Source organism: Chrysochloris asiatica, unplaced genomic scaffold (genome assembly GCF_000296735.1).
Source record: "Chrysochloris asiatica unplaced genomic scaffold, ChrAsi1.0 scaffold00357, whole genome shotgun sequence".
Lineage (NCBI taxonomy): Eukaryota > Metazoa > Chordata > Mammalia > Afrosoricida > Chrysochloridae > Chrysochloris > Chrysochloris asiatica.
In genome coordinates this window covers 1,970,818-1,980,416 of record NW_006408875.1, presented here as the reverse complement: position 1 = coordinate 1,980,416, position 9,599 = coordinate 1,970,818, and the positions used below count along the sequence as shown (strand labels likewise).

At 42.1% G+C, this 9,599-nt stretch overlaps 1 pseudogene; it reads right to left on the bottom strand.

The window, feature by feature from the left end:
* Window positions 1-1,211: 1,211 nt before the first annotated feature.
* Window positions 1,212-9,599, bottom strand: part of LOC102824062 — a 75,229-nt pseudogene continuing 66,841 nt past the window's right edge.

Genomic DNA, 9,599 nt, shown 5'->3' with positions numbered 1-9,599 from the left:
TATCTTAAATGGGTTCTTGGCACTCCGAGATCTCTGACTAAACTACTCTTGTTCAGCATGTGACCCTCTCCTAATCACATCTGAGGACTTCTCCGTCTTTGTCCAACCTGAGTGGTCTTTCACTCTCCACTACCATCTGCCATGTACAAGCATTCTCATCAGATGCCATAGTCCTTTACTTCACACTGTACAGTGAATACATGTAAAATACAAAAAGTAGTTTTCAGTCCCTTTCTTCTTGACTTTTGACTTAGTTTCCTAGTGGTGCCATAACAAAATACCACAAAGTGGGTAGCTTTAAGGGACAGAAATTATTTTCTTTCCATTCTGGAGGCTGCAAATTCAAATCAGTTTCTCAGTTGTATCAATTCTTTCTGAGGACTTTGAGAGAGTAATTGTTTTATGTCTTTCCTAGTTCCTGGTGACTACAGGTAAACCTTTGCATCCCTTTGCTGTTTATAGATGTTGTTGTTGTTAAGCGCAATCATGTAAATTCTGACCCATAGCAACCCTGTATAGGGTTTCTGAGGAGCAGCTGGTAAGCTTGAACCACTGACATTGCAGTTCAGATGGCTTTTCAGTCTGGTGCATTAACTCACAGTGCCACACCAGGACTCTGCTTATAGATGTATTTGCCTCTTTATCACATGGCATCTATCTTTCCCCTGTGTGTGACTCCCTGTCTATAAGACACCACACAGAAGGAATTAGGACCCAGACTACAATAGTATATTGTAGCTATTTTAACGAATAACAGGTGCAAAGCAAAACAAAAACCTATTTCTACAAATGAGGTCACATTCAAAGTTATAGGGGTTCAACATATCTTTTTGGGAAATAATCCATAGCAGTTCAATAATGGCATTTAGTGCAAGTGACTATTCTTTACATTTTGAAATACTCTTGCCTGGACAACCAAAATACCTTATGATTCTGGTTTGCTCCTCTTTCTCTGGAGCATCTCACTTCTATTTTTCTCCACCCAGTCTCTGAGGAACTTCTGTTTGTACTCTACTCTCTTTCCAATGACATTATCGATTGGCACAGTTTCAATCACCATCCCCACTGACCTATTTCCACCATGACACCAGGGCCAGTCTGCAGGGGTTTACTTTTGATCTACAGGACATGAAGAAGATATTCTTTGGGAGCTTCCACAAGGTCCTAGAAAATCCAGAGCCCACCCAACCCTAAGCTCTGGGGGGTGTGCCTCACACCCAGAGAAAAGAGCAGAGCCGTTCCTTTCCTGGCCCCCATGCCAGCCGCCTCAGACCTTCCGTTTTAACTCTGGTCTGGGGTGCCTCCGCCCTTCCTGGGGGCAGTATCATGCTGTGGAAGGGGGGCATTCCCAGACTCAGTAGCATCATGACATTGGGCTGGATGCACCGGGTCATCTTCTGCCCCCGATTCTGTCCTGACCATGTGGGTGTGGACAGGCTTTGATCACAGTCCCTGCCCTGACCTTTGGGTGCCTTGGGGGGTCTCTGTAGGTGCACGTGGTTGTGGGCCGAGCCAAGATCCGGTTCAGTGTGGACTGCCAGAACATCACCAAGAAGCCATTTGGGGAGGTGGGCAGCCCACCTACCACATGCTTCATCACGCTGGGGAGGCTGGCCAAGGCCAGGGGCCCCCAGAGCAGCTCGGCTGCGGGGAGCCTGGTCAGGGGCCACAAAAGAGAAATCTGTCCAAGTCTTTCTGTCCAGCTGACACTCTCACCCACCCCCACCCCCACCCCCCTGCTTTTCCACACTCTGTAGTTCCATCTCCAGAGCCTTCAGAGCCTCTGCAGTGACTTTTGGTCAGAGGAGAAGTACTGTGACCTGCCCACCCAGGTGGTGAGCCCCCCACCTCCGGGAGGATCAGGATGGAGCATCACCCACCCTGGGAGGATTAGGGTGGGGGTACCATAGCACTGCTGCCTGCCCTGAGAGTTCTTGGGGGCTGTGGGTCAGGGTGGAGGACCACAGCACTGTGAGAGGTCAGGCAGGCTCCTTGGAGAATGGGGGAGCATTTGCAGGGCTACTGTGTCCTTAGGCTGCCCTCTACCCTGTGGCCAGCTGGGGGTGACCGGCAGGGGAAGGCTCTCAAGCACCACCAGGAATACAAGCCTCATGCAACTAACTTTGGCCCAGACTTCCCTGAGGTCTAGACTGCTAATCTGAAAGTTCTACGTAGACACCTCAAATACTGTATTTTAGTTCGTCTAATGAGAAGTTCAGTTTTCTGCGGGGTGGGGCGGCGGGGAGGAGCTAGCTTCTGTAAGAGACAGTTATGAACCATTTCGGTCTACTTTAGTTCAGAAGGGTTCTTTCTCCTTAGTTGACAGGCAATCTCAAGACCAATGCAATCCTTCATTTCTTTACTAACTCAGGCAATGACATTTCTATAGCCTCCAGCACACTTAAGGCCTAGCTGAGCCATGTGTAGACTTTGCATATGCACCAAATCCAGTCTTTCCATGCATCTCCACTAGTGTAAGTTTACTTTAGTTGTTACTGTTATGTTGTTAATTGTCTTCAAGTTGTTTCTGACCCATAGAGTCCCTCTATAGGGTGTCCTAGAAGCGACTGGTGAGGCTGAACTGCCAAACTTGCAATTAAACCAACTTTGCAGTCCAATACATTAATCCACAGCACTGATGACTTTTTGTTTTGTTTTTTTTCCAGTTTCAGAAACTTTATTAAGTTTAAAAAACTTCACACTTGTGATAGACTGAGAGACAGTTGTGCCACTTCCAAGTAGAGGTTTAGGGTTTGGCGGTTGGCTTAGTAGTCATGGGACTTTACTGTTTTTTGGTTACGTGCTTAAAGAAATAGTCTTCTTTGTCTAGGGCTGGAAGGACTGATCCATCTTTGTCCTCAAAAAGGTGGTTCTGAACGATGTTCAAAGCTACCTGGCTAACATGATGGTTCTCATAAAGTTGCAGCACTTCGATTTTATCAATCACACTGAGATCTTCCAGAAGAACACAGAGCTCCTTCTCACAAAAGTTCTCGGCTACCTGGAAAATGTAGGCAATGGTATCAAGTATGATGAGAATAATTTTGGGGTCTTGGCCAGTGAGCAGATCTACCAGTGGTCCCAGGACTCCAGACTGGACAAGCTGGACCAACTGGTCCACAGTACTTCCAGTGGTGAAGTTAGTTAGCCACTGCCCACACAGCTTCTTTCTGGACCTTATATTCTCTGTTTTTTAGTACAGCCACAAAGATGGGCAGTATGCCTTGATGGATCAGCTGCTGGATGTGCTTCCCGGGTCCTGTGGCCACATTGCTCAGGGCCCAGGTCGCCTCCTTCTGGATGGAGGATCTGGGGTGTCTCTGGAGCTGGGGGAGCACACTCAGCATTCCCATATCGAGAGCCATCTGTGTCTGCTGATCCATTTTCATGACAATGTTGCCCACCATGCAGAGAGAGGGTGTCAAGATATTCTGAGCTGGTCATGAGCTCCATCAGCCTGGGTAGGACTCCCATACCAACCACAAGGTCAATGCACTCATTGCAGCCATCCATGAAGTAGGACAGGGTCCAGCAGGTATCTGAGATGACCTCGGTGTCACAGTGCTGCAGGAGGTTTAAGAGGACAGGCAGCATTTGCTTCACTGCCTGAACACAAGGGTACGGGTTCTTGTTCCTGCACAGGTTGGACAAGGTCCACATGATGTTCTGCAGAAACATGACGGGTATGGTTGGCGAGACCAGGGCCAGCAGAGGTGGGATGGCATTGCTAGAAGTAACAAGGTCTCTGGATTCTGTGCTGTCACCTGCTACATTACCAACAGCCCACTTTAGATATTAGTAGGATTGAAAATTTCTTCCCATCGTTCCTCAAAATTTTGAGCATAGAGCTACCATATTACCCAGCATTCCCAATCCTAGGTATATTCTATCCAGAAGACATGAAAGAAATAACGCAAACAGAAACTTGCACATCAATTTTCACCGCATTTTTCACATTATCTAAAAGATGCAAACAACCACAGTATCCATCAACAGATGAATTCTGTTGTTGTTAAGTGCTATTGAGTCTATTGTAACTCATAGTGACCCTGTACAGGGTTTCCGAGGAGCAGCTGGTAATTTTGAACTGCTGACCTTGTGGTTCTCAGTCCAGTGCTTATCCTGCAGAGTAAGACCAGAGTCATACCAAGTGAACAGATAGATAAAATTTAGCATATACACACAATGGAATATTGCCATACGAGAAATACAGAGTCCTAGTGTGGTGCTGTAACATAAACATCGGACTACTAGCCCCAAGGTTAGTAGTTCAAACCCACCAGCTGCTCCTTGGAAACCCTGTGTAGAGTTACTATAAGCTGATATTGACTCAAAAGCTCTTAACAACAACATAAGAGAAACACAGCCCTAATGGATTCAATAACGTGGATAAACCCTGAAAATATCATGCTGACCAAAATAAGCATGTCAATTGCAAAAACTAGACTATCTCACTTATGTGAAACAAACACATATATACAAAGCAAACACCATTAGTGGTTACCGGGCATGAGGAACAGAGCCAGGCCGAATTTTAGCTTACGGAGCAGCGACTATATGTTAATAGTGGTAGAATGATATATAAAAGGATAGCAAGAACGCTTAGACAATTTGGAGAGTGTAATCAATGTCACAGAAATTGTTGAACTGGCATATGTTCTGTGTTTCTCAGACAAACTTTACCTTAGTCTGTAGTTTTTCATGAGTTATTCAGACTCCATTCAGTGTGGTCTCATTTACAGGGTATCAGGCAAGAATTCATCAACACTTCAGCAAGTTGACAGCATTTTTTGATTGTTTCCTGTATTCTATTAATCATCCAACAGAATTCAGAATTTAGAGAGAATTTATTCATGGGTTTCATATGCCGTCTTGAACCAGAAATTTGATTTCTAAGGATTCTCCTCACTCTGATTATTCTCTGAATTGACAATCCTTCCCATATTCTAATTCCTAGTATCTGTTATCTCCCATTTTATTAAACTTGGAAACACACTCACAGAACTGGGGCACTGATGCTTAGGAAAACACTAGCCACAAAGTACATCTAACAAATTTTATTTGAAAAAAGAAGGAAATCAATGACCTTAAACTTTGAAATTTTTGCCTTGTGTGCAAAGAACAATGACCATGGCCTTTACCAAGCATTCTGCCTTTTGCTATAACTCATCATCCTAGGGCTGGTTGCCTACTGCCTGCATCACTTCATTGTCTCATGTTCTAATTATCCATGTGTCTCAAGGAACAAAGACCATGTAAGATGGTGAACTGTTTAATACATGGGAAGATATAAAATTATCTGTCTGACAGATGAGAAATACTGATTATGAGAGGTAGCAACAGTGATGAGGTTCTGCTGAGCTCCAAGTTGAGAGTCTTTCTAACTGATCTAAGTGCACAGTCTTAAAAAGTTTTTATCTTCATGCTTGGGAAAAACCTTGCTTTCGTAGGCAACTCATCAAGATGTCGAAGATTTCCTAGGAATGATACTAGCTTTCAGTTTCCACATATAATATATAATGTTTGTTTTTAGCTATAATTTTCTATTATTTTTTTCTATAATAAATTTTAGATATTTTATGAAATTTGTCACTGCATTATACTGATAAAAAGTATTTTTTTCTTGAAACAATCTACTGTGCAATGGGCTTATCTTTATATATGATCTGACGCTGCCTAATTATGCCAAAAATGATTAATCGGCTACAATCTGTCCTGTTATTGGTCTATTTTCCACACTTTCAGTAATTAGTCAATTTGCTATTTAAGTAATTGCTTGAAAATTCACCCAATAAGATTGAGTGGCTTACAGTTCACTAAGGGGACCATAAGTTTGTGGTTCTCTTGGGATGACCATACCTTGAAATTTACAAGGAGAGTGCTTATATAATTGGCCAATATTATAGATGTTTTACAGACATCTGTGTTGTGTTGTAGAATCAGCACTGGACAGAAAACCACAAGGTCAGCAGTTCAAACCTACTAGCTGCTCCTCAGAAATCTTATACAGAGTCACTATGAGTTGGAACCGGCTCAAAGGCACTTAACAACAACAACATAGATGTTTTACGAGATAAAGAAGAGGTGGGAAGTGGTAACTTCCTAAAAGAACTTTAACACTGTTCAAGAGCTGTAACACTGAAAACAGCAAAAGACCCAGAAGGGAGTTCCGGAGCAGAAAAGCACATGCATGGCAGAGCTGAACAGCAAAATAACAGTGACAGTAAACACAAGATTGGCTGATGGCAGAAATGGGGAATCATTGCACAGAACAGAAGTGAACATCTCTGGATAGGAGGTTTACAGCAGAACAGAGCACCCTGTCAAGGAGAAACAGCTGCAGTCTTGATTCAGGTTGGCAGGTGCAAAACAGAAAAAGTGGCAATGTGTGGGCAAAGTTAGCATGGTTTTGACAGCAGCAGATGCCCCAGCTGTGCTAACAGTTGTAACCCTAAAGATGAGAGGGAGCATGCATGGCTGAAAAGGGTCTGCTAACATGGCAGAGATATGCTGCCCCAGTTGATGAAGTTCAATCCTGCCCTGATGTGAATCCTGTTGTTTCCGTAATAAACAATATAGCTGTGAGTATGGTCTTTGAGTTCTGTGTGATCACTGCATTGAATTATTCAACCCAACGAAGTTGTAGAGAGTGCCATGAGGGGAGTGGCTTGTGTTAGAAATGGTGAAGAAATTGGAGAGTAGAGCTATATCAAAAGTACCCTATAGGAACCAGCTTTTAAATGATCCTGATTCTTACCTCTCAGGAATCAAGACAAGTTCTGACACCAGACTGCAGTCACAAGGGTTTCATTATTTTCTATGATTTCTATGATTTCAGATTTAACATGTCACTTGTCTGGAGTATGTTGTATCGCAGAGTCAGTCCTGACTCATAATGACCCTAAAGGACAGAATAGAACTTCCCTATGGGGTGTCCAAGGCTTTTTATCCCATGTAGTGACTAGTGGGTTTGAGCCACCAATATCTCTGTTAGCAGCCAAGTGCTTAACCACTGTGTGCCCAGGGATCCTTCTCTGGAGTATATATTATAGATTGGCTCATTAGCTTCATCAACAGGATGTCAGTTGTATAGTGTCTATGAATCTACTTTTCTCTTAAGTTTCTTAGCCTCTAGATCTTCCCCACACACACCTATTTTATCTTATTTGTATTTTGTTTTGTTTTTAACCCTTTTACATTCACAAAGGTACAGAAAGTATTATATTTAAAGCCTTGTTACTCAAAGTAACAAGTACTTTGTACAACAGCAGTGTGAACATCACCTGCTGAAATGCAAACTCTCTGGCTTACCCAGAATTACTGAATCAGAACCTTTTTTACACATGATCCTCAGGTTATTTATGTTCATATTAAAAGTGGAGATGGACAGATTTGCAACACTAAACATTATATAAGTCTCTATAGAAAGAGCCTTAGAAAACAGAAAAACTATATAAAGAATCAACAGGACAAGAAGTTGGTTCTTTGAAAGGATTAACAAAATTGACAGACCATTGGCAAACCTAACAAAAGAAAAGAGGGAGAAGACCCAAATAACATGCATTAGAAACAACACGGGTGATGTCACAAAGGAACCAAAGGAAATCAAAACAATAAAAAGTGCACAACCAAAAGGTTGGGGATTTGAACCCACCAGCCACTCTGTGGGCGACAGGTATGGCCATCTACCGCCATAAAGATTTACAACCTTAGAAAACCCATAGGGAAGTTCTACTCTATTGTATATGGGATGGATATCTCTATTTTTGTGTGTCTGTAAAATGAGTGTGAAACCAATTGTATCTACCATGAACTATTATGAGATTCAAAGAATATGGGCTGTGTGGAAGTGTCACCTAGATGAGGTGTATTCATATTAGTCAATAAATTAAGTTCTTGAGGGGTGAATGTGGGATTAAGTTTAACATGCACAGAAAAATGGATGGCATAATATAAAATCTAATCACCAAATTAATAATCCATTAATTTATAAAATAATATGAAGCTCCCATCAAATCTCATACACTGATACCATCCTTGCCCTAAAAGGTGTGCAAGTTGATAACTAGACAGGAGGTCCATTGCCAGAAGATTTCTCCAGGCTAGTTAAAGAAAATATTCTGTGTGCCCAAGTCCTTTCTTCCACAACCTGTAATGCCATCAAGAGATTAATATGGTGCCCTTGTTGTTTTTGTCGCTGTTATTGCTAGCTACCATTAAGTCAGTCTCTTACTCATTATGACCCCATGCACAATGGAATGAAGCACAACTTGGTTCTGTATCCTTCCCATGGTTAGTTATAGATCAGGCTATTGTGATACATAGGGTTTTCCTTAACTGATTTTCAGAAGTAGATCACTAAGCCTCTTGGACTTATCTCTGCCCTGCTCAGATTGGTGACAAGAAGCTCTCCTAGCTCTGTTGACAAGTAACCAGAGGCACCCCACTTTACCAGTATGCTCATGTCTCTCACTCGATGAGACAGGAAGTCTGCTGAGCCATCTTTATTAGTTTGCAGCCATTCCTGGTTCTAATGCCTGTGCTGCCTGTGTTTCTCTGTCACTGCTTCTCACCATATCTCACAGCCTCTGCAGTGACAGCTCTCCCTCTCTGGTTCCTAGATCTAAAAAGCTCTCAGCACAGGAATCCCAGGTCCAAAGAATGTGTTCCACTCCTGGATCTTTTATAGTATTGGTGGTCAAGAGGTTCCTCCCACCACCCCACTCTGGAACTGACTCTTTTTAAGCTTTTGTTGTTGTTGTTAAGTGCCAGCAAGTCGGTTCTGACTCATAATGACCTTGTATAGGGTTTCTGAGTAACAGCTGGTGAGCTTGAACTACCTTTGAGGTTCAAAGCGACTTTGCAGTCTAGCTCATTAACCTGTAGACCCACAGCGTGACTCCTTTTAAGTCTTGTGGGATGGCAAAATGGATCAATTCCCTCATCAGAAGTCCATGCACATTATTTGTATGATCCCACCCCCAGAAGTATGCCAGGAACTTCATTTACATTATTAGAAAGATTTCCAATTTCTTTGGAGAGCTACAAGCAACTTATTTGCATAGTCCCAATCAATCATTTGTTGGAAATTACAAAGACTATAGCTAGATATATTAAGTAAATCACTGCACTGAAATATACAACAGCTATGACATAAAACTGTGAGGACTTAACTAGACAAAGGGCTTCATACAGTTCCTGGAACATGAGAGTTGTTCAATAAGTAATAGTTTCTCTCTCTTTTCATATTCCTCTCTCTTCCCTCTTTCTTCTGACAAGAAGATTTTACCATTCTAAGAGTTTGCAACTGGAAAATTAGAACAATGAAATGAAAAAATATATATAATCTCCGAGATAGCAAATGGTACTGGCAAAATTGGGTATCTACTTGCAGAAAAATAAAGCAGGATCTATACCTCATACCATCTACAAAAATCAAGCCAAAATGGATTGAAGACCTAAATGCTAAAACTGAAAATATAATGCTTCTGTAAAGTAACACAGGGATAAAACTATAGGTCATAATTGTTGGCATAAATAGACTATCAAACATAACATAAATGCATGAACACAAAATAGATAACTGGACCTTCCTAAAA